This window comes from Adiantum capillus-veneris, chromosome 7 (genome assembly GCF_014529385.1).
Source record: "Adiantum capillus-veneris isolate H3 chromosome 7, ASM1452938v2, whole genome shotgun sequence".
NCBI lineage: Eukaryota > Viridiplantae > Streptophyta > Polypodiopsida > Polypodiales > Pteridaceae > Adiantum > Adiantum capillus-veneris.
The window spans coordinates 11,470,956-11,496,579 of record NC_140937.1 but is presented as its reverse complement, the minus strand read 5'-3'; the positions used below and the strand labels follow the sequence as shown (position 1 = coordinate 11,496,579).

The 25,624-nt window shown below is 41.1% G+C and overlaps 1 pseudogene; it reads right to left on the bottom strand.

Annotated features, from left to right (window-relative positions):
* Positions 1-7,990: 7,990 nt before the first annotated feature.
* Positions 7,991-8,733, bottom strand: LOC147453436 (uncharacterized; annotated as a pseudogene).
* Between the last annotated feature and the right edge of the window lie 16,891 nt (positions 8,734-25,624).

Genomic DNA, 25,624 nt, shown 5'->3' with positions numbered 1-25,624 from the left:
CAAAAAGTGTTGGCCACCATATGCGTGCCATTAAAATTGCTCTAGAGGTGGTTTCACTAGAAAAGTGACCTCCAGCTAATCCAACATATGCTTGTTCTAGAGTGGGTATATATTCATCTTCATTTGCACAGAGACGCAAATGTTGATCCTTTCCTCTCTGATACAATTGGTTTTCAATAAGAGCATAGTCTCTTGCTTCAGTTTCAATAGCTCTTTGGCGGCGTTTACTTATATCCTGTGGAAATGTTCTACTTGATAAGTAATTATATAGTCACTCCACTTAGGAACGAGTGTGATTTGAAATAATGTCACATGAGGTACAGGTGTTTTTTCCTGGCATTGAAGACAATTTTTAACAAATGAGTGAACATCACCTCCTCATGGTAGCCAAAATACTCCAAGTCTCAGGATCCGTTGCATAGTTTGGTCTTCCGCAAAGTGAAGTCCTATTATGGTAATGTGTGTCTAATTTAGGTATTGGGTTTTCTCCTCAGGATTAATACACAAAAGTGATATTACATCTCGGTTTCTTTTGTATAGCCTTCCAACTAGTAATTGATACATATATGATTGTCCAATCAATCCTGTTGTAATAGGAAGTGATAAGTGAGAATCCACTTGAGCTATAGTCATCAATGAAGCCATATTTTCTGACCAATGGGGTATCATTTCCATGGAGAACAGATATGTATCTAGCAGATCATTGTCTACCCCTTTTGGTGGTTCTCCTGAAATAATTCTTGATAAATGATCTGCTCTTTGGTGTGTGGTGCCCTTTTTTACAACTACAGTGAAATAAAATTCCAAAAGAATAATGAACCATCTCATTATTCTCCTTGTGTTGCATGGCTTGTTGGCCAAATACAATAAAGCTTGGTGGTCCACAAAGAACACAAATTTGTTGGCTAATAGGTAATTTCTATACTTTTCTACTGCTTAGATCATCCCTAATCCTTCTATTTTGGTGGTTGTATAGTTTTTCTTTGCCACATTCAGCTATCTACTAGCATAAGAAATGGAAAAATCAATTTTTTTGTATCGTGGTTGAGCTAATATACACCCAATGGAAAAATTAGAAGCATCAACATGTACATGGAATATCTTATTCCAATTTGGTGCTTTCAATATTGGGAATGAAGTGAGAGCTTGTTTAAGCTTCATGAAGGATTCTTCACACTCATCAGTCCATACAAAGAGTGTAATCAGGCCATACATGGGTTTTGCGATTATAGCATACATATAGGTGAAACGTCTGTAATATCCACAATGTCCTATGAATGCCTGAACCCCTTTGACTGTTGTCGATCTCGACAATTCAACAATAACATGAATTTTATCCATATCGGTCACTATGAAATTTTTAGACACTATATGTCCAATGTGGACACTCAGGAGGAGGCAGGTACATTTGAACAGTCGAATCTAGAGATACCATCAATCTCCTTTGTAGAAATAGAAACACAACCAAGTTAAGGGCAGACAGAAAGTTTTCAATTCCAGGTACCAATCACAGACGAGGAACAAGTGCCAATGATCCAGCTCTCTAAAGTTGAAGAAGATGCACTTAAAGAGTGATTGTTCAAGAAGTGGATGTTGAATGGAAAGCGGCTATGGATTGGGATTTGAGGGTCCTTCACTCTGTCAATGTAACTTAGCTCACTCCCAATCAAATCAATTCTCACTGGCATCAACAGTCGCTGCATATCCTTTGATAAAGGTGGAGTTGTTGCAAGTAAAAGAAAGACTCTACAAGGATATGCAAGAACAGGGGTCAGATGCTCTCCACCCCACATGGAGGAAAAATTGGCTCAACAAAAACTCAAGTTATCTCATATTGTTTACAAGGGCATCGGTATCCATTCAAAAGGACTCAACATTTTGTCATGTACCAAGGGTAAGGACATGGCAAGTACATGAAGCACTAAAAAAGAAAAGGCTGACTTGGCTTAACTACCCAAAACTGCCAGCTCCAGAGCAAGGACTAGAAACTGAAGAATACATGGTGAAAACCATAATGGGCACCATGAACTTCTTCAAGAGCCTCCCTGACCTCTCGTGTGTGCAATGCTATTTAAAATTTGCAGAATGTTGCTCACATGTATCCAAGTTTTTCATGAGCCTAAACAAGCAGGAGCCCCATGGATGTCCTTTTTAGAAGGTAACCAAGGCTTATGCTATGATTTAAGTGGCCAATCTTCAGAAGAAGTTCTTTACGGCTTCTATGCCAGATCCATGTTCTTGCCATCAAGCAATATGTTGGCATTTGAAGAATCTTTTTACATCGGGTTCTTCACATGGCCTACAAGAGTCTTACCATACACTGAGCAAACTTTACCAAGCAAATAGAAAAACCGAGCGAAAAAATTTGTGTGTGTGTGTTTGCTGCAAACGTGTTAACATAGAAATCTCTGGCACCTTTGTAGCATCAATTTTTGTTAGTGGTGTACGTTTCTTTGATGACTGCTTGCCAAGCCATAGTTCTACGATTCCCCTCCCAAAGGAACATCTTTTGAGAAAGGAGCTCCAACTAAGGGTGTGCAACAAGCTCTTCTTGATACTCATGGTAAATCCCACTCCTCCATAATGGCATTTTAATACAAAAAAGAAATAATCTACTATTGTATTGAGCAAAGAGAGCAGTGATATCAAAAGACTAGTTAGGGTACCTGTCACTTGTGCTTTCTCCTTTGACATGTGTTCAAAGAAACAATGAATGCTCCCTACCCTTTGATATATCCTTCACTAGAAAATGTAGACTTTAAAGCACTGAGTACATCATATCTCAAGCCCCAAACTCTCGCATGTGGAATGAGCCTTCATAGTGGCACATGATGATACTCGAGGAAACTAAAAACTCTAGTTTTGGACAATATATCCTCCCCTTTCTCCATATGTAATGCGCTATCATCCCCATTAACAACACTTGGTCACATTTCTAGTTTTGTTTCAAAGGGATCTATCTGAAATGAGGCTTTAATTGCTGTTTCCTCCTATTTTAACTCATATAGAAACCCTAAACCTATATCTTGACTATCATTTCCATCTTGAATATCTGTCCCTGCGACCAAACTAACCCGTTGTGTGATCAAACTAACATGCTCACTCCACATAGGCAAAGAATTTGATGCATTCTCACCACATCTTCTTGAATAACCTTTAGATAAATATAGCTTGGTACGTAAAATGTAATATATAATTAAGTTGTGCAATTATTTTGCATGAGATAGACACACGTCAATGTTATCAAATTGAGTGATTGTAATGATGCAATTACAAAAAGACAATTAAATATGATCTCTAGATGCTATCTTGTTTTATGCTTAAAACACACCGCATAAGCACACACCGTGTTTACGCGGTATGAATAATAGCGTACGGGATAAGAGCGCAAAGGATTCCTAATGAGGATCAAGATAGGAGGAGCATCCCCCTCATCCCCCATTTGGTGCCCAAAACCTTACTACACCAATGTGACATGCTTTTGAACATTGTATGAGCAAAGAACACATGATGAGAGGAGGTGTGGAATGAAGCCCTCTCGTTTGGGGCTCGATTTACCGTATCCCACCAATGCGGGATGCATAAAGGCACTTTGGTTGACACAATCAGATACCGAAATCTAGCACCATAGCAAATTTGCATGCTTAATGACGGTGGTGCTTGAAACCTTATCGCACCAATACGACAAGCATAACGGCACATTGGTTGGCACAATTAGATATTGATGTAGCTGCCATTATTGGGTTTCTCGTCGCACTTAGGGCTGGCCATTAGCGAGCTTTTGCAGTGAGCTACACACATGTTGACTAGCAAGGTGGAGAAGACAAGTGCCGTTATCATCATCACAAATTATGCAAGTGCCATTGCAACAAATTATGCAAATTTTGGCACTCAGTAGGTCTCTTGGGATTGATCCTACGACGTGAAAAACCTCCTCTCTCTCTCTCTCTCTCTCTCTCTCTCTCTCTCTCTCTCTCTCTCTCTCTCTCTCTCTCTCTCTCTCTCTCTCTCTCTCTCTCTCTCTCTCTCTCTCTCTCTCTCTCTCAAATAGAGACACACAGTGACATGTACGCACATATGAGAGCTTTATTTACGCGGACAATGTGGGGATCGATTCGAGGCATAATCAAAATTATGCAAAGCACCCTGGTGAACAAAGGATCACGAGGCATCAAGGTTGCTCAGAGGCTGAGCTTCGTACAACTCCTCGCTATAGTTTCTCCCATTTGCTCTGAGAGTAAGTCTCTAGGCCTCCTTTCGAGCGTTCGAAAACTGCAGATGGACCAGGAAATGAGAAGAGAAGAGTAGCGGCGCGGCACAGGTATAACATTTTGTGAAGCCCCTCCGCTCGCTCGCTCGCTCTCTAGGTTTGGTATTTGTCAACCATTCAACAAAGCGAGAAACTTGCAGGGGCCAAAATTAGAGAGTATGAGTGTTGAAGTCGTGGGAGGACCCATCACCAGTACTGCTACACAAGAAGTTTTGGAAAAATTCTCACAATAATTCCCACATTGTGACTTACTTCAACATCATGAGCTATTGTGAGGGAGACACCGCATACCTAGCTAGGTACGATTGGGGGCAGGGGACCGGCAGCCCGGTGGGGGGGACCGGGATCCCTTGCCCCCAATCATACCTAGCTAGGTATGCGGTGCCTCTCGAGCAGAAGCTCATGATGTTATGCATTGTATGAAAAAAAATGGAAAAGACTTCGTTTTCCTACATGAGAAATTTCTAAATCTTCTTGTGAAGGTGGCAAAGGGTTGGCTGCCCTTCCTCCATAATGAATGCAGCCCTGATGGAGCTGTCCACAGATCTTTTCCAAGGCGCGAAAGAGCTGGTTACTTGGTTACAAGCCCCCCTTGTGATCACCATTGTTGCAAAAGCTTCAACCTCTGAGAAATTTCAGCTGCCATGTACGGGCATGGACAAAGGGAGCCATGGTTTCTTTGCTACTGAAGCTTATTCTACATGGCCCCGAAAAGCCCTATCTTCACCTGGTCCAGGCCTGGTTTCGCTCTATCTTCACACACACACACACACACACACCCCTCTCCTCCTCTATCCCAATCTCTCTCACCATGCTCTCGTGAAGAGGTTCGAAGGATCACTCTCTACTCTCCAACCCTTGCGTAATGGTCCTGAGCCGACGGTGATCATGAGTTGCAGATGACGAACGACAGATGGTGATCAGAATTTGCAGCTATCGACACGCACGGAGGGGCAGGCTGAGGCACAGGGGTTTGATGTGTGAAGCAGTGCGCATGGCTGATAAGCTAGGTACAATAGTTGTGGCTGAGGCAAGTTCAACGTAGAAAACATCAGAGATGGCAAGACCGAGTTCTTTGGAGGAGTTCTGAGATGCCTGCATGAATGGTCCCACGCCGGCGCCGAGCTGAGATGAACTCTCTCTCTCTCTCTCTCTCTCTCTCTCTCTCTCTCTCTCTCTCTCTCTCTCTCTCTCTCTCTCTCTCTCTCTCTCTCAAGCCCGAAAACACTTGCTAAGATTGGATGCAATCAAAGACAAGGAAGTTTACTTGGAATGTTCACACACATACAAAGCACTTGTTCAAAAGAAGAGGAGAAGGTGGGAAGTCAAAAAACAACTTTTTTTAGCACAAGAGAAAGCACATGCATGTGGCAAGTTTTGGCAAAACCTAAAAGGCAAGCGCGTTGAGAGCTTTGGTGACTTGACTCTTGAGGATATGTATATGCATTGTAAGAACCTCTATGAGCAACCCAATGTTGATAAGATGGAGGGTTGTAGCTCCCTTCCATTTATGTCTCCCTTCTTTACCATTGAAGATGTATGCCGCGCGCTTGAGAAACTTGCTACTCGCAAGGCAGGTGACCTTCAAGGTGTCAAGGCTGAAATGATTAAATGGACAAGCAAGAAAACACAATATTGGATATGCGATATGTTTAACCTTGCACTTCAGTATGGCATGCCTCATGATTGGAGTGCAAATTGGATCAAACCTTTGCACAAAGGAGGAGATGTAAACAATGTGAACAACTATCGCACTATAATGGTTGGTTCTTTGATGGCAAAGTTATTTGGATGTATCATGGAGATGAAGATAAGTGAATGGGCTGAAAAGAATGGCAAACGTGCGCTTGGCCAAGCAGGTTTTCGAAAGCATCATAGCACTATTGATCACCTTGTCACTCTTCGAGTTCTTATGGAAGCGTCTCGATTGAAAGGAAAAAAGTTGTATTGTTGCTTTGTGGATTTCAAGAAAGCTTTTGACATGGTACCGCGAGGAAATCTTTGGAGACGTATGCAAAGCCTTCAAGTACCGAGAGAATTTATGCATGCAGTCTTTCGCATCTACCAAAAAGTGATATGTCGATTACGTATGGGAGATGGAATTTCAGAATTTTTTGCAAGCACTATTGGTGTCAAACAAGGATGCCCACTTTCCCCAACCCTCTTTGGGCTACTCATTGATGAATTGGAATACATGGTTCTTGATTTTATGCAGCAAGAAGGCATAGAAGAGGTTAAGATTGGAAATGCGGTGATCATGCTTTTGCTTTATGCCGATGATGTAGTGCTCTTGGCACATACCTTAGAAGATGCACAAAAGCTTATGAGTGTCTTGGAACGCTTTTGCCTAGATAGCGGGCTGATCGTGAATGGATCCAAAACCAAGGTTATGCTTGTAAAGACCCTCAATGACGAAAATCCATGCATTGTATACAACAATGAGAAACTTGAAGTGGTAGATCACTTCAAGTACCTTGGCCTTGAGGTTCCATCCAATCATAAATGGAAGGATTGTGCAATGCGTCGCTTGGAAGCCGGAAAGAGGGCTTATTATGCATTTGAGAACATGTGCAATGCAGGAGAGATCAAGTGTTGGGCTCTCAAAAAGTACCTCTTTGACACATTGGTGACACCGGTGCTTCTTTATGGAGTGGAGGTGTGGGGTGGAAGCATCGGGAAGTCTACTTGGAAAGAGTTTGAGAATGTCCAAAAGCGTTTTCTCACCAACTTTCTCCAAGTCAAGACACAAACACCCTACATGCTCTTACTTCTTGAGTCCGGATCGCTTCCCATTGAGGTCTTGGGCATGGAAAGGGTTGTGGAGTACATGCGTAAGACACAACGTAGCCCTTTGCATCGACTTCCTAGAATCGCATATGAAGCAAGTCAAAAGGTTCAAAAGACATGCAAGAGCAAAATACTAAGTTCGGGGTGGATGCTTGATATCAAGAAATGGTTTGGAAGATGGGATGCATGTCACTTGGTCAAGGATGCGTCGATCGACTCCCAAGTTAATGAGGCCTTCTTACAACGCCAATGTATCATGGCTTGGGAGAAATCTGGAGGTTCTCGCTTCAGCCATTACACCACACACGTTGCCCCAAACTACAAATCTCTCTTCTTCTCGGAATGAGGTAACCAAACCCATTCCTACATCCTTGAGCCCATCCCGTTGAGTGCGATCCGCACCATTGCCTCCATTCGTCTTAGCTCCCATTCTCTACGCTGTGAGACAGGACGTTGGGGCACTGGCGAGGAGTGTCATCGACTTTGCACCTTATGCCCTCGTCAAGTGCGAGAGAGTGAGTACCACACACTACTTGAGTGCTCAGCTTTTGACCACATTAGGTCCTCTTTTCCCCATATATTCAGCCATGAGCTCTCCCTACATACCTTCCTCTCCCAACCACGATGTGGACTCTCTATTGCGACGCTCATTTCAGCCATTTTTGAGCATCGAGAGTCACTTATGAACTCCACTCACACCACGTGACATGTTCATTTGGTCCCATAGGTCATATTTGACCTCCCAGGACGATAATAGAACTATCTATCTATCTCTCTCTCTCTTTGAGTATCCTACTATTTTAAAGGTCTTATTTGCAGCAGAAAACACAAACATAGATTTGAAACCAAATCCCAAATCAATTTGGTAGGACTGACAAAATCTTGAAGTTCCCTGTATTCTTGATGGATAAGGTCACCTTCCACACACACACAATACATCATCATTCTTGCTCAAAAAATGGGAAATGACTTCACCTGACCGCTACTCTCTCTACAGACCATCATAAAAGAGACGCCAGCCCTTCCGCCCTGCAAACTTCTCGAACTTCTTTCAGCAGCATATGAGAACCTGTAAGCTTCTGGTAATCGGCAAATGTAAGCGGGATGGGCTTAACTGGGCATGCATCTGCTGCTCGCTTCCACATCAATGGAAGAGAGATCTTTTTCAGGAACATAGCGCCAGCAGCGCTTGTTTACACCGCCAATTTTTTGTAGCTCTCCTGTCTTGGCCGATTCATTTTGATGGAAAACACCCCATGCTGCGCCATGCCTCCCACTCTTGTACACCTTGACCTTCATCACTTTGTAAAAATTTCCTGCAGGCCAATGAGACTTTGTGAACCTGGCTCCTACACCCCAATCGGGAAGAAATTGAGCTACCTCCAGGAATGTCTTCTTTTTACGCCGTCTTTTCTTCACAACATCTTTCTCTCCTGCTTCTTCTGTAGACGCGGGTTCTTTTGAAGCTGCTCGTGCAGAGAATGCTCTAAAACTAGCAAAGGAAGCCCTGGGATGTGGTGAGAATACTCTCCATTGTGCAGAGAAAGGATTAGTTTGGGAAGAAATGATCTTGCGCGTGGAAAAGGGTCTAGCTTCTTGCAATCCGCTTCTCCGAACGAGTCGCACTGGCATGTAGTCCACAATGTTCGTAACCTTCTAAACCCTCGCGTCGCCATAGCTGAGGCCTCTCTCTCTCTCTCTCTCTCTCTCTCTCTCTCTCTCTCTCTCTCTCTCTCTCTCTCTCTCTCTCTCTCTCTCTCTCTCTCTCTCTCTCTCTCTCTAAAAGTCTCAGAAAGAGCGCGCGCCGGTGCACGCTCCTTCAGAGAGGTTGCTTTTGGAGACTCCCTCTCCCTCTCTCTCTCTCTACCGACATGGCAAGGACTTGATATACACTAAAACAAAAAGGTACCCATACACATTTACTCTTCTACTTGTTTTAAGCCAAGTAAGCTACGTCAGCTTATTTTGTGCATGACTTATGTGACTTGCTTGGTACATTTTTGCATTCACCGACGCGTCTCGAGCAGACGATCGGCCCTGTTGGTGCTATCGGCTTTGTCAAGAATCCAATTACTTCAATAATCACTTTAATGTTTCACGCCAGGTCCCCGTCCATGCACGCTCACACCAAAGGTAAATACCACTTGTCTCTTTTCTTATGAAATGGGGGACGTTTCTTCTTGCCTCAATACTCCTCTAAAAATAACCTCTCTAAAGGAGTACATCGGCGTGCACTTTTTCAAAGACTTTTAGACAGAGAGAGAGAGAGAGAGAGAGAGAGAGACAATGCCAGGCCAAGAGAGATAATAGAGAGACTGCATTGACGAAGAGGCGTGTGGGTAAGTGGTAGGCAGTAGGTAGTACTCATCCATCGACAAAACTCGTCCTATAATCCTCGACCCAGTGTCAGGATTTGAACTTTGAGCGCCTCCCCATTCATTCAAACCCTCGACCCAATGTCAAGGTTTGAACTTTGAGCGCCTCCCCATTCATTCAAAAGAAGTCTCAGAGCCATTTCTCTCTCTCTCTCTCTCTCTCTCTCTCTCTCTCTCTCTCTCAGAGACAGAGAGAGAGAGAGAGAGAGAGAGACTTCATCTCTGTTCTAGCCGAGTCCCTTCTTCCATGCAACACTTTTGCAATTAGCTTGGCACCATCTTTACCTTTCATGTCAGCTACAGTACCCCCATGATCTTCATCACCTCCCCCTCCCTTGCCCACGAAGCCTTCGTTGAGAAGGGTCTCCTCTTTGCATCTCGCCCTGAAAACTAACTCCAAAAGCTCTCAGAAAGAGTATGCGCTAACGTAGCCTCATTTGGAGAGCTTTGCGACGAACACTAGATGCTCTTTTCTTTATATGTGGTAGCTCGTCCAAGGTTATTTTTCTCGCTATGTAGGCGGCTCATACACCCCGCAGCCACTTGCACTCTCTGCTTTCCCCAGCATGCTACTTGTCTCTCTTTCCTGCATGCACGTGATGCTCTGTCTCCCACAACCTGCAGACATGCTCTAAAGGTTTCTCTTTATATTTGATGAAAATGATTAAGAGGGTTGACCTTCTTGCCTCATCTAGTGTGCCTCCAACATCCAGCAGGCTTCTATGCATAGGGAGTCCTAATGTCTAGAATCAATTTTACGAACGTACAAAATTCCCTTTAGGACGCATTGAAAGAGGATTATTTTCTAAATAATCCGCATTTTTAACAATTTAACTCTATTTTTTAAAATTTCTAAGGTAGATTTTCTCCTTCTTCACTTCCCTTCAATCCTCTCTTGTTTTGAGTTTTCAACCGTTCTAGGGCAAAGCTTAAGCACACTTTTCCCTAACACTAATAGGGACCCTCATATTTGCCTTTCCTAGCCAACACCGTCGTGTCAAAGTTGTCCAACAATCCATCCACCCTTTGGAGGGAGGTACCTTATGGGGTGCTCAGGTAGGTGCGCAATGGGATTTCAATTTTTGCAGAATTTGCAAAACAGAGCACTGTCTAATAGGGGTGGAACGAGTCCACAAGGTAGTGCCGAAGACGCTCCAAGATGAGGACAGCATACAAGTTAAAGGAAGCCAGAGGAGCGGATTCAAGTTGTTGCTTATATTGGGGTCACGATCTTGTAAGAGGCTCATCTAGAGATCGCAGATTATCCTATGGTCAAGAATGTAGAGATTTTAACAATGGTGAATTAGTCAATAGAATTACCGCGGATGTTGTGGCATCCAACTCATTGAACCTATTGATTGCACACATTGGGTTTGTGTCGCTGTTGGTGGAGGGCCTCTTCGTTCACTTTTGCAGTTTATCAAAACCTTCCTGTGGAATTCACATTAAATGTGGCGCTCTTCCATTTCTTCAGGTTGGGCCATTGACAACCAGGTGCATTGGTAGATGGAATGATGCAGTAGACACCTTACATAAGGGTAATTTATTTTTAAATTAATCAAAGCATCATTGAGTGAGAGAGAGAGAGAGAGAGAGAGAGAGAGAGAGGGGTAGAAGATGCAAAACTTAAAATAAGAACAAGCCAAAAAGAGCTCAAAAATGTAACCAATATTGTAAAATAAGATGCAAAACTTAAAATAAGAACAAGCCAAAAAGAGCTCAAAAATGTAACCAATATTGTAAAACTTTGCATCATCTCATTTGAACATTCCATATTGGGTATATATGAAACAATTGCTTTTCATATGTCCACTTAGACTCCGCCAAAAACTACTTCTTGTATAACTTCCTTAGACTAGGCATTTCATTTTTTCAAAAAAAACAAGGCTCTCTTCCTACAAGCACTTTCCATAATATTATGTATTGAGACACCCCCCCCAACAATAGAGTGCACACACACACACACACACACTTGCCCAAGCATCTACCATGACTTGACTATCTATGACCACGAGCTGTGCTTCGGAGGAGGGAGCATAACCTCCAAGGAGTTAATATAAGGGTGGATGAGTGAAGTTTTCATAAGGTGTTTGGGACAATATAATATGTAATTTGATGCTAAATGTTTCCTAATTTGATTTAAGTTCTATATGTATCTTGTTGGGTTTCTCTCGTTTTTATGATTGCTCAAAAAGATTTGCTTGGAGTTTGAAATTCCCCTTGCTCTTTTTTATAATTGCTCGAAAATATTTTCTTGGAGTTTGAAATTCCTCATCCTGCAGTCAACCATGGCTAGGCACATAACCATTTATGGACGACAATGCGGTCACAAGATTGTTCTTATGTTTGACGATAGCATCTATGCACTTTCTATCTCTTTTGTGATACAACATTATGAAATATCTAATGCATGCAATTTTCATCCATTAACTCTAATGGGAGAGCAGGTGAAGATAAAGGCTAATGAACTTGCTAGTGGTGAACAAATCTTCCTTCTCAATCATGGCCAATGTCAATTCTAGAAGGTTCACATTGCTATTGAAAGCACACAAGGCATTGGAATGGACACACTAGTCATATTCCGATGGTCCCTCCAGAGTAGTTGGTATACTACATGCAATGACTTCACAAAGAAGCCTACACATGGCACTCAAGCAAGCAAAGGATATCATTCAAGTTCAAGAGCTACATATGCATTATGATGGACATGTGGCATTTGAGTTACCATCTTTTGATCTATTTGTGCATGAATTTATGACAGTTGCAACATGTGAATTTACCATGGAGAATAAGTTTGCACAAATAGAGTTTTGGAATATGCTCAAGAAGATGGTTTAGAAGCAAGGATATGACTGTGTATCAATGTGTGTGTGAAAACATTAAAGGAAGAGTATGGCTCTTTTGTTTCAGACTATTTTAATATGTGTGAACACATTAAAGGAAGAGTATGGTTTTTTTGTTTGAGACTATTTGAGATGCAACATGGCTACTTTGCTACATTATACTCTATAGAGTAACTATTGAGATCTTGATCTAATCTTTATCACTGCTTATGCTCGCTCGGTTTCTTGTTCGCTCGGAAGTACTCGCTCGAGGATTGGGATTCCTCGGCCTACAAAGATTTCTGGACCAATGATTAGCAATTTAACAGCAAGGTTTGTCAGTAATTCAGGCATAGAACTAAAGAATAAAGTTGCTATTCAGTTTTTGCAGTCCTTGAGAAAGAACGACGCATCCGATATCAAAAAGCACTTCAAGAATCACTTCGCCAGCCGTCAACCCGAAGACTACTTCAGTCCATGAAATCGTGTCAAGGGACAACACAGTCGAGGAGGGAGGGGAAGCTAACCTATGTAACATTTTTCGGGAGCTTTATTGTAAAAACACTTATTCTTTTTATAAATAGGGAATTGTGTAACTCCTATTTGATGAGTGGATATTGTAATGTATGAGCCAATTTTGTAAAGTTATTATTAAGTTTTTGGATAAGAAATACACAGCGTGAGCTTATGACGCTCACTTCTCTCCTTCTCCTACTTCTATCTCCCTTGTCGGTTGTCACATTGCAGTGTTGTTTGCTCCGTTTGCAACCACAAGTAAGAGCTCTACGCATTAGCGTAAACATATCATGATAAACTCTAGCTTTTGACGTCACCGATCCGCGGCCTAATTTCATCATAAATAGGAATTTAAGCTATGAAATCACAAAATAAGTATATGCGAGGTATTGGGACATCATTGCTAAGCATGTAGATGCATTCGAGGTCAGAAACCACTAGGTCAAAGTCTCGCTGCTGCTTTAAATAATTGCATTTTTTTCACTTCATCGAAAGTGAGATTTGAGACCATAAGCATGTGTGCTTAGGTCTTATATACTTGTCCTAGAAGTTTCATAGCATTGTCATTTGATGTTGTAATTGTCATGGTTTGCTTGCCAATTAGTGACTACCTTTTGATGACTTAGGTCATTTGAGTGTATCTTGTGTTAGATACGAGTTGTCTGTTGTTTTCCAGGAGATTGACACCCTCTTGTAGCCTCCATGCACTAGTCGAGTCAGCTTCGTCCCATGGATTGACAATTATGTTCGTGGTTCTCGATATCCCTGTAATAAGATAAGAGTGAGGTTAGGAAACCCATCCACACCCTAAGGTCTTTCAAGCTCCATTAGCTAGCATTTCTCTTTGATAGACCATCTCTCATTTGGACCCATTAACTTTGGTCCCATGCTAAGATAGATCCACAAGCACATGTATATATTCTAATTCTTGTTCCCGTTTATTCTCCAACATTAAATGATTATTTTAATACGAGAAAATCATTTGGGTTAGTTAGATATTAGATTTTATAACATTACCTCTCTCTTGAAATCATAGTCATCCTCGACTATGAGGTAGAGGAGATAAATCCTTAGACATTAGTCTATGTTCTTAGCAGGTAGAGGATCCCTCTTTACCCTCCGACATCATTCCAAGATGGATGAATAATCCATTTGGGGCTTGGGAGACTTGGCTGCCGCAAGCATGTCTGTTCTTGATTCCATTTCATTCTCCCAAAGTAGTGACAAATTCTACTTGGTGTTTGAGAGATGTCGTCATCACAAACATGATTCTAAGCATGCATAGTACTTAAATTTGTGCACTTTAAAAAAAAAGAACTAGTCTTATAAGACAAAAACATTGTTCATTTGAAAGAAACATTACATTTGCTTACTCTAATGTAGCATTGTAACCATTGACAAGGTTCATACTATCCTTAAGTTGTATTCCTTGCATACATCTAGCATCTTTAAAAGGATAATTTTTGAACTTAATAAGATATTGTCGGATAATCTTACCATGTCGTAGTACCTTGTCCTCATGTTGAAGGATAGCTTTGAGTTGTAGCACCTCTTCTTGATCTTTGATCTCTGGTGGGTCTTCATTCATTGGTTCTCTTGGTGGCTCTCCTTTGTAGGCCTTAAGTAGGCTCACATGAACAGCATTGTGTATGAGCCAATGGTTAGGAAACTTGAGTTGATAATCCATCTCATTGATTGGCTTCAAGATTTGAAAAGGAACATAGTATCTTTTTGCTAGTTTAGCATAATACTTTTGATGGCCTGTAGGATTTTTGCGCGCGGTTTGCCTCAATCAAGCCTTGGGAAACTTGAGCAAGACCCAATCATTTTCTTTGAATGTTAAGGCCCTTTTGTGCTTATCAGCAGCATCTTTTTGCCTTTGTTGAGAGATGGATATAGCCTCCTTAATCTTTTGAAAAGATTATTGTAGGTCACACCTATACTCATCGGTAGCAAAGATCTTACCATATACTTTAAGTAGCAAGATACTTTTTGGTATTCCCTTTATGATCTCAAAAGGTGCCTTTCCCGTAGTAGTATGGATAGTATTATTGTACGCATACTCTACAAGGGGTAAGTACTTCTCCCGTTGTAAGCGTTGATCTACTTTTGTAACATAAGTCTTTAGTAGATCGAGAATCGTAAGATTGGCTATCTCACTTTAGCCATCCGTTTGTGGGTGATAGTCCGAAGAGAAATTCAATCTTGTACTTAGATTTTCAAAGAGACCCTTCCAAAAATTATTGGTCTTCTAGAATCTCTATCTGACAGGATGGATGTGGGAAATCCATGGTGTTTGAAAATCTGTGATGAAGAGGGTTGCCATTTGGTGTGCTTTAATAGTCTTTTTGATAGGAATAAAGTGTGTTTGCTTGCTAAACATGTCGGCTATTGTCCATATTCTTGTATTTCCATGAATAGACTTGTGTAATCCAAAGATAAAATCCATGGATTTACTTTCCCATGGAAAATTAAAGATGGGCAATGGCTGGAGTAATCCAAGTTTCTTCCCTCTATCATACTTGCTCTTTTGGCATACCACACATTTTGAAGCATACTCTTGTATGTCCACTTTCATGGTAGGCCAATAGAAGTATGTTTCTACTCCTTGAAGAGTAGGTTGAATCCCTCAATGCCCTACATAGGGAGGAGCATGTGATTCATACATGACTTTCTCACGAAGGGAGTGAGTAACACATGGCCTATTTCCATGGAGAAGATAACCATGGGCAATGGCTGGAGTAATCCAAGTTTCTTCCCTCTATCATACTTGCTCTTTTGGCATACCACACATTTTGAAGCATACTCTTGTATGTCCACTTTCATGGTAGGCCAATAGAAGTATGTTTCTACTCCTTGAAGAGTAGGTTGAATCCCTGAATGCCCTGCATAGGGAGGAGCATGTGATTCATACATGACTTTCTCACAAAGGGAGTGAGTAACACATGGCCTATTTCCATGGAGAAGATAACCATCTTGCAAGGTGAATAGTTCCTCTTTCTTCCCTAAGGCAAGGAATGACATTATGTCTTTAAAATCAAGGTCACGTACTCATCTATCATGGAAGATAGATCATTGTGAGTTGCTCTGGACACCGCATTTACCCTCGCTCATCGCGATATTGCATTGGCCACTTGATTATGCTACCAGTAATGTGAGCAATATGAAATTTACATTGTGAAAGAAACTTTTTCCACCTCATTTGTTTTTTGAAGAGCCTAGTTTGCGTCATGAAGTACTTGAGACTTTGGTTATCCGTTCACAAAATAAATGGAGTCACCAATAGATAGTGCTTCCATGTGTATGGGGCATGTAGAACAGCTAAAAGCTCTTTTTTATATATGCCCAAGTCCCGTTCATCAATATTGAGCCTTCGACTCTCAAGGCAATCACCACAAGCATCACATTGGACCTCAAATGACTTTGAGAAAGCCGGAAGCGTAAGCATTGGTTGGGAGGTAAGCTTCTCTTTGAGCTTGTCAAAAGAATTTTGCTCTTTAGGGGTCCATGAGTACTTAACATTCTTCTTGGTTAAGTCATGTAATGGTCCTGATATTTGAGAAAAATGTTGTATGAAGCATCTATAGTATGCACACATACCAATAAAGCTTTTTAGCTCATGTAGATTCCTTGGATTAGGCCATGCTTTTATTACCTCCAACTTTGATGGATCCATACGGATACCATTTTGAGAGATAATATGACCTAAGGATTGAATCTCTTGAAGAAAAAATGCACTCTTCTTTTGATTGATAAAAAGCTTGTTCTCCCTCAAAGCTTGAAAAATTACCTGGAGATGTTGCGTGTGCTCCTCCAAGGACTTGGAGGACTTGGAGGAGCACAAGCATCATCATCTACTCCAAGGACTTGGAGTAGATGATGATATCATTAAAGAACACTGCAGTAAACTTGCAGTGGGGTCTAAAAAATTTCTCCATTAAACAATTGAACGTGGCTGGAGCATTTGTCAAATCAAAAGACATGACAAGATATTCATAAAGTCCAAACGTTGTACGGAACATGATCTTTACGATATCTTCATTCACTATTCTTATTTGGTGATAGCCACTTTTAAGGTCAGTCCTACTGAAGTAGGTCAAACTTTTTAGCTTATGAGAGAGATTCTACCCACAATACGGGAAATCTGTTTTTGATAGTGATAGAATTTAGTGCTCGATAGTCCACATACATGCGGTATGTACCATGTTTCTTTTGCACTAAAAGGATTGGAGACAAAAAGGGAGAGGAGCTAGTCCTCACCATCTCCTTGTCTACCAGCTCATGTACTTGCCTCATAATCTCCTATTGTTGAGCTTGAGAAACTCTATAAGGAGGTTTACTAGGCGGTGAGCTCCCGGGTAGAAGCTCTATCATATGGTCATCACCCCTCATTTTGGAGGTAACTCCATATGGGATGCCATTGATAAATACATCCTAGAATCTATTCAGAAAATTAGACAAGTCTAATTCTTCTTGATTCCTACCACTTTGTTTTGTTAAAACATTAGCATCATTAGAGACTCTTTCACAAAACTCATGTACGAGGAAACTGAGCTTTTCATTGACTTGTCAAAAGCAGGTAAATTTAAACGTGGTATAGTATGACCGGACTCATTAGCATCTATATACATGCTCTTTTCGCTGTAGGTGAAGTAGATTCTCCTTTCAGTGAACTTCATGTTGGCAACCATGCGGTTGAACCATGGTGCCCCTAGGATAACATCTTCATGTTGGAGAGGAGAGATGAGAGAGTCTTATTTGACGACGTAGCTTTTGATATGAAGCCTCAACTTCCCAATCAAGGTAGTAACGGAGGCTTGTTGTCCCTTGAAAGCTCCATATTGACAGTTACAATATCTCCCATCTCAAAATCTTGTATGCCCAGCTTTATGGCCAACTCCGTTGATATGAAGTTGTGAGTAGAGCCATGATAAAATAGGATGAAGGCATCATGCTCCCTCACCTTCCCCCAAGCATATGAAAGGGATGATCCTTTGCAATGACCATCCTCTTTTGGAGCTTCAACCGTGGAAGCTCTAGGAGTCTCATTGCGGGTATTTCTTTTGGGGCAAGAATGATAGCCACGTCCTTGCTCCCCGCACTTAAAGCATTTGTGATCTTTACGAAAATCCTCTAGCTCTTCACGAGAGAGTTTTTTTTAACCTTTGTAAACTCCTTTCTCCTTGATCTTGTTGTTTTGTTGTTGTTGGAATTGCCTTGGGAAGAAGTTTGAGCATTGTTCTTCCCCTTTGCATCATTTCGATATTTGTTTTCCATGGGCTTGGCATTCCTTTTAGGCCCTTGTTGGAAATTGATACGAGATGCAACCATAGTGTGGTGGATGACTTTGGTGATAGAACCAGGCTGTTGGGAGTTGATATATTCAGCCATTTCTTCAGGTAATCCCGTACAAAATTTTTGTTTTTGCTTGGTAAAGTCTATCTGTTGAAAGACTGTAGCTTTGAGACGTAAATCCTAAAGCTTGTCTACATATTTGTGTATAGACTCGTTGGGAAAGTAGATTCAAACATCTCCATTCAATAAGCACTTTGTCCTTGGCATTGCTTGCAAGGAATTGCTTCATTATGGAAGCTCATAGAGTTTTCCATGTCCTTGGGGCTTTTCCATTCCCGCAGAGACTAGCCCACCATTGACAAGCATATTTTTGAAAGTGCATAGCTACATTGTGTAGCTTAGAGAACCTGTGAAGCCCTCATCTCCAAAGGCTACATCGAATTGCTGGATGAAGGCCAATACTTTTCCAATAGCACCAAAGGTGCCATCATAGGTGAGAAAAGAGATACTCTTTCCTCCCTCTTTGAACTTCTTAAGCTTTTGGGACCTTTTCCAAGCAGGGTGGGATTTGCGATGTCCTCTCCTCTTGTATTCTCTAGGAGAGTAACTGTTGCTTTCATTGGAAGATGAGGAAGGTGAAGAAGAAGGAGAATAGGGTGACCTCTTTCTTGCCTTTTTCTTCCTTTGTTTCCTTCTCTTCCCTTTCGGAGTGACAAGGAGAAGGACTTTAGGATGATCTTTTCCTCTTGGGAGGAGTTGGGGATCGTCGAGACCCCCGTCTTTGTGGAGCCACATCTTCAGAGGAATTCAAAGATTCACTTCTTTCTCATTCATTGGATTCCTCCTCTTCTCTTATCGGAGAGAGTCTTCTTTTGGAAGTCTCAACAAGAGGCTTCCTAAGCTCTCTCTCTCTTCTTGGAGAGGAAGGAAAATCCCATAAGCACGAAGTTGTTGAGTAACTTTGGCTTGCAAGACAGGGTTGCCCATAGCTTGTTGCAACCTAATAACAAGATAGTTCACAAACATTGGGGCATCATTAGTATCACCTTCATGTGTAAAATCAAAGTTGTCAATATTCATTCTACTCTCTTGATTATTGTCAGCAATGCTAATTAAACTTATGTGTATGCTACTTTGTGCTTTGGTACCCTCAAAAACCTTAGTTGCTACTCTTCTTTACCTTTGAAAATTAGCTCTCAAGTAGCCACACCCATGGCTTAGAGACTGTTGATTGCAAAGAATAATGGAGAGGGTCTAACATTGCTCAGGTGTTTATGGTTCCTGTTGAGCTTGCTAGTAGCTCAATAATGGTTAAGCCAAAGGCAAACCCCAAGAGACTCCATTATTATGTCTATAGTTCCCAACAGTGTACCTCAAGCTAAGTCCTTTTCAACCAAGATAATAGATCCATGTCCCACTTACCCTCTTGCAATGAACATGTGCAACCTTTCATGGACAACTTAAGGACCTCTCTTCTTAAGCAAGAAAAGAGAAACTAATAGCTCTGATACCAATGTAATGGAAATGGACTATGAACATTGAGAATACAAAATTAAAAAAACTATAGTGAGCATTTTTATGAGACTACTTTGAAAATAGACGGTGAACTTGATTAGAGATAGCAACATAACCATTATACTTAATTTACTTGGCATGAACAATACTTTGCAAGAGAAAAATTAGAGAACTTGACAACAATTGAGGACCGGATTTATGTGGAGTTGGTCCCCCCTCCAAAAGGCTTATGTATTATAGTTTATGCCATAAAGAGAGACTTAGTACAATACATTTTTTGTGTTCCTTGAAACTTTGATGGTGTTGTTGAGATGCGGGCTTTTGTTGCATCTCTTGTGTGAACAATCTCTTCCACCTAGAAAAGTCATGTGTCAACAACCCATGTGAAGAACCTCTTACAACCCATGTGTAAATACTAGCCACTTGTATTTGTGCATAGGCAGCCACATTTTATACCCATGTGTCAAGAGAGTGTCTCTTTTGTATATGCCTATATAGAGGCACATTATGTTGAATAAAAGTAAGTCTATCATTTTATGAGACTACACTCTATTATATTGTGTGCCCAATTTCAAGTCCTAAGCTAACTCTATTTTAATCATGTTTATGCCATGAATAGCACACTAACACATCCACCATAACCCAACAATTGGTATCAGAGCTGACAATTCACATCTCAACCTAATTAGATCTCATAATTGCACACCTATCACTCTCTTTTCTATTAAGTGTTAGTAACAATAAGCTACAAGATTGCGTTGTGATTCTCATAGAGATTGGACATGCTCATTGAGCCACTACCCTCTTCTATAAGAAGAATGAGTGATTAGTAGCAGTTAGTGTGTGTTTCATCTATTGCATTTGCATTTTAGATTGCACTTAGCATTATTTTTGCATGGTTTTTTTTCCTCCAATTATTCCCTACTCAAGCCTCGAGTTGTTCCATTATGCGTGTGTGAAGAAAGCATTGATCAAGAGATTTTTGACGACTATCTACTTCCTCTATTTGGGTTTCGGCGGATGAGTATCTAATTACCCAATTTATTTTGTAAGATTAGTGGTTTTCTTTGTTCTCTAGAATTCCTGCCCTTTAGAAACTTAGAGTTGTGTGTGCACGTGTGTGTATGGGGGGGGGGGGGGGGGGGGGGGGGGGGGGGGGGGCGGGGAGCATTTAATGTTCAAAAGCACCACTTGGAGAAAGAGATTCAATAGTCCTCAAGAGTCAAAATCTACATTTTAAATGCGTGGGAATCCTCCAATTCTTCGAAGCAAGGGAAAAGGCTCTTTGCTAACTCCGGCCCCACAAACCCTTATCTGTTTTCGCGTGGCGCTGTCCACACGTCTCGCCATCATCATTGACCTCATAATTTGTGCACTCCAACTTCCAACTCGCAAGCCTTGCAGGCTTTGCAGAGTTGATAGTGGTCGTGGTTTGTGGGCCCACCTTTATCATGCACGCGAGTTGTGGAAACTTGTTGGCAAAGAGAGGCACGTCTAGTCTCGACCTCCCTCGTCATCTCATCATCATCCGCTACCCCATCTCTTGCCCGTCCTTGCCCCACCGGCTTGTGCACCTCGATGTCAATAGACTCTCGCCAACTGTGCTATGAGTTGGTCAACGTGGTCGTCATTCATCCAGCAATCCTATAATGGAATTATTGAAACTCATTTTAATTTTTTTTAGTTGAGGCTCCCACAACCCGTGTGCTCGAAAAGACCTCAAGGCCAAAACGTTCTAAAACATCTTCACATCAAGCATCAGCATAGGCACGCCATTGGCACTTCTCAGTCCTGTTCTGAATTCACAGCAAAGATTTGGCCAAATTATTATTAATTTTTATTTGGCTTGAAATATAGGAATTGTTCCCACATAGAGGTAACACAAGTTCGCAACTCTTAAAATTGCATTTACCTCAATGAGCTCAAACAATTCGTATGATTGTACTCTTATCTAGCATTGTATATTAAAAATTTTAAATAAGAAGTTCATTTGAGGACTAGACATTGCCCACTGTTTGGGTAAGACCTTCCTCACACATCACTTGGGTGCACAATCATGGGGGGAGATAAACACATCGACAAATTCAACAGGAATGGCTTCCACATGTGCCAGGCAAAAACCAAGGGCTACTTAATGCAAAAGTAGTTATGGTCCATCTCATTATGCCACCAAATGGCGATGACAAAATGGAAACGCAACAGAGCTTAGCGCAATTTGTGGCTAAAGATGAGCAAGCTCTCAGCATTCTCCTCACATCCCTTGACGACAACTTTGTGAATTATTTAGATGATTGCACCACTCCACACAACGCATGGATAATCTTAGAGCAACATTTTGGCGCTATTGCCAACACTCTAAAATTGCATAAAAGATGCAACTGTACGGATTGCTTTTGGAGCCTAGAGGAGATGTGTCATCTCTTGTCAATAGGCTCAAAAGTATCTGCACATAGTTGACATATATAAAATGCTCAATAGAAAATGAAGGCCAAATTGTTATGCTTCTTAAAGTTGTGTCCGATGCAGTTTTCGACCAAATCATAACAGTGCTTAAAGAGAAATCCCTAAACTTGAAAATGTAATAAACCTCTTCAAAAGCACAAAAAGAAACTCAAAGCCAATCAACAATCCATAAATGGCGCTTTTGTGTTCTCATCCAACCGCTACAATCAAAATCACAAAAAGATCTTAAAGTTCACACATTGTGGTAGAACAAATCATCTTTCAAAAGGATTGCTATGAAGTCAACCCTTGCCGCATTTGTGGCAAGAATAACCATGCTACAAAGTATTGCAAGTTCAAAGATAAATTTTCACAGATAACCAATCACAAAGAGCATTTCAAAGATAAAGCAAAAGCAAAAATCAACCTCGCCATCACTAAAGATTCTAACGACAAGAACGACAACAATGCTCATTTGGTATATGATGATATACTGTGAGCATTCTCTCAATTGTACCTTACCCTCTATTTGTTCCAGGGGATGCTTGTGTGTGTGCCTACACCCTTTGTGTCTAGGGGACGCAGATTTGTGTTCAAGGGGAGGCTTGTGTTTTGTGTGACTCACCCTAGTGTGTTTTGAGGGGAGGATAATCTTGTGTGAGGGATATGCAACCAAAACCCACATAGGGGAGGATTTTTGGGATGTGAGATTTTGTTGCATCTCTGTGTGAACAATCTCTTCCACCTAGAAAAGTCATGTGTCAGCAACCCATGTGAAGAACCTCTTACAACCCATGTGTAAAGACTAGCCACTTGTATATGTGCATAGGCAAACACGTTTTATTTGTGTATAGGTAGCCACATTTTATACCCATGTGTCAAAAGGCCGTCTCTTTTGTATATGCCTATCTAGAGGCACATTATGCTGAATAAAAGTAAGTCTATCATTTTATACAACTACACTCTATTGTATTGTGTGCCCAATTTCAAAGCCCTAAGCTAACTCTATTTTAATCATGTTTATTCCATGAATGGCACACTAACATATCCACCATAACCCAATAGGTGTAATGAAAATAGAGGGCTTTATGAACCACAATTATGCCCGTAACTTAGCTAAATGAAAGCTTTAACTTTTCCCCGACCTCAGTCCTAAGACCTCAAACACCTTCGAAGGTGGAGAGAGCTAGCAGAGAATGAGGGTAGGGAAGATGAAGAAGAAGCATTCTTACGAGAAAGAAATAGTTTCTCACTTATCATCACTCTTCTTGCTTAGCATAGCATAATAGCATAGTAATGATGATGAAGAAGATGCAAAGCTCAAGCATTGAAGCATGGCTCTTGGTTGGATTTGCATTCCATAGCTAAGAGTGTTGGTGTAGGCTCTCAACTTCTCAAGCTTGGAGAAGGAGGTGGAGTTCTTGCACTTGCACCAAGTGAGAATGAGAGCATGTGAGTGTGTGTGAGAGAGGTTATACCCCCCAAGCACACCCCCAGCTTTCTTTGGTCGACCCCTCCTTGTAGCTGATCCTTGCATTTGATTGGACCCCTGCAAGCCTAGCCAATCACATGCATAGTGCATATCAAGCAACCATGGTAGCATTTGGACAAGTGTCCTCATTTCCCCTTTGAGAGAGAGGGATTGAAAAATGCTTTAAATAATTAATTTAATAACTAAATTCTCATTTGACCCCTTTAGAGGTCCACCAATAGGTTTTAGGCACCTTATGAGGGCAACATGGGGAGGAACTTGACATGTGTCCTTGTTGCCTCTTTAGACTTGCGTGCGTGCGTGTGTGTGTGTGTGTGTGTGTGTGTGTGTGTGTGTGTGTGTGTGTGTGTGTGTGTGTGTACTCTCTCATACCCCTACTTGTAGCCCCCCCCCCCCCCCCCTTGTGTAGGGATATGATTGAATTTTTGAAACACCTTAAGCCCCTTAATCACCTTAGTCATCAAGCACGACAAGCACGATTTCATTTCCTACTTTAACTAGAAATCTTTGTCCATGTAGTCAACACATGTAATAGAATATCTACTAGGCCATGTGATGTGATATCATCTAGCATTTATGGATGGCCAGAGGATAGAACACCAATGTGCAATGCCATATACACCTCAAAAAATTTGCGTTGTTGAAAGCTAAAACATGCCACTTATGGGGATGACACGATGTACGGTCAAACGCCAAGATTTTCCGCATGCCTTTTGGATGGAATCTTTCATGTGTGTTGAGAAGCAAGTTTGAATGTGACCAAAAGCTGAGTACTCTAGTAGTGTGTGGTACTCAGACTCTCGAACTTGCAGTGAGCATAATGTGCACAGTCGATTTGACTGAGAGAGAGAGAGAGAGAGAGAGAGAGAGAGAGAGAGAGAGAGAGAGGTGGGGGGAGAGAAGAGAACAATATAGAGAAAGATAGGGAACAAAGGGATATTTATTACAGATAGCACAAGCGACTTGTAAGAAAAATTACGAGGACCAAAAAAGAACCAGTTAAAGCCAGTAGACATATCATTATTCAAGTATCAGAACAATAATACATCCCAAGTGAGGTGGAGTTAGTAATAAACTTCCTCCCAATAGATACAAAAGTTAGGAGAGATCCAAAAGTCCAAGTCATCAATATCATATCCCCAATCATTGAAAAGACAAGATAGACCTTTACATACCTGCATCCACAGTAAAGACAAACAACTGCTCCGTCAGTGCCTGAACAACATTGCAGGTAAATGGGCCTACCAGTTGTTATCCATGTACATCCCTCAATAAAAGAAGACATAAATGCTGAAACACATAATTTCTACCGATAGACACCAACATACTATTTTCACAAAATCCAAAAGAGCAAACTTGTATCCTCTTCCATTAGTAACAATATGTATTTGGCCAGTCATGCCCGACAATTTTTTGTCAAATTCGCCAAGACCCAGCCTACTTACCTTCTGAGAACATTCCATGCTAACCTTTGTGATACCTTCTCGACAAGCCATCACCAAAAGATCATCGATAATAGAAAAGAACAGTTTCTCGAGCCAATTAGTACCTCTATGCAGGCTGCCCATGTTCAAATCATTATATAAATTACATTCTGTACATTTACCCAAAAAATTGAGTTATATATCCCTCTCTAAAAGTGTTCAGAACCCTATTGTCTATAGCCATTCAATCCACGAAGTCCCCAAAGTAAAAAAAACCAGATTTTTGAGTGAAATCAATATCACAATTCTCACTAGTAGCATGATGCATCATGTTCCCAGCTTGTGTAAATTATCGATGCATATATTAGTAAAAATGCACCGATAGATTATGAAAACCTATACATGCTAGTGCACGGTTATAGAAAACCCGGATTTTTTGAGTAAAAGCAGTAACATAACTCTTACTGCCAGTAAGCATGATGCAATACGTTCCCAGCTTGTGTTCATTACTGATGCATATTACAGTAGAAATGCCCTAATACATATTATACAATCCTACACATGCCAGTGCACAAGTATAGAGAACAATCAATTTATGAAAAACGAGGTATACTTCCGCTTAGTTGATGTCCAACACCTACTGTTTATAGCCATTCTTCACATGAAGTCCCATAGTAAAAAACCCA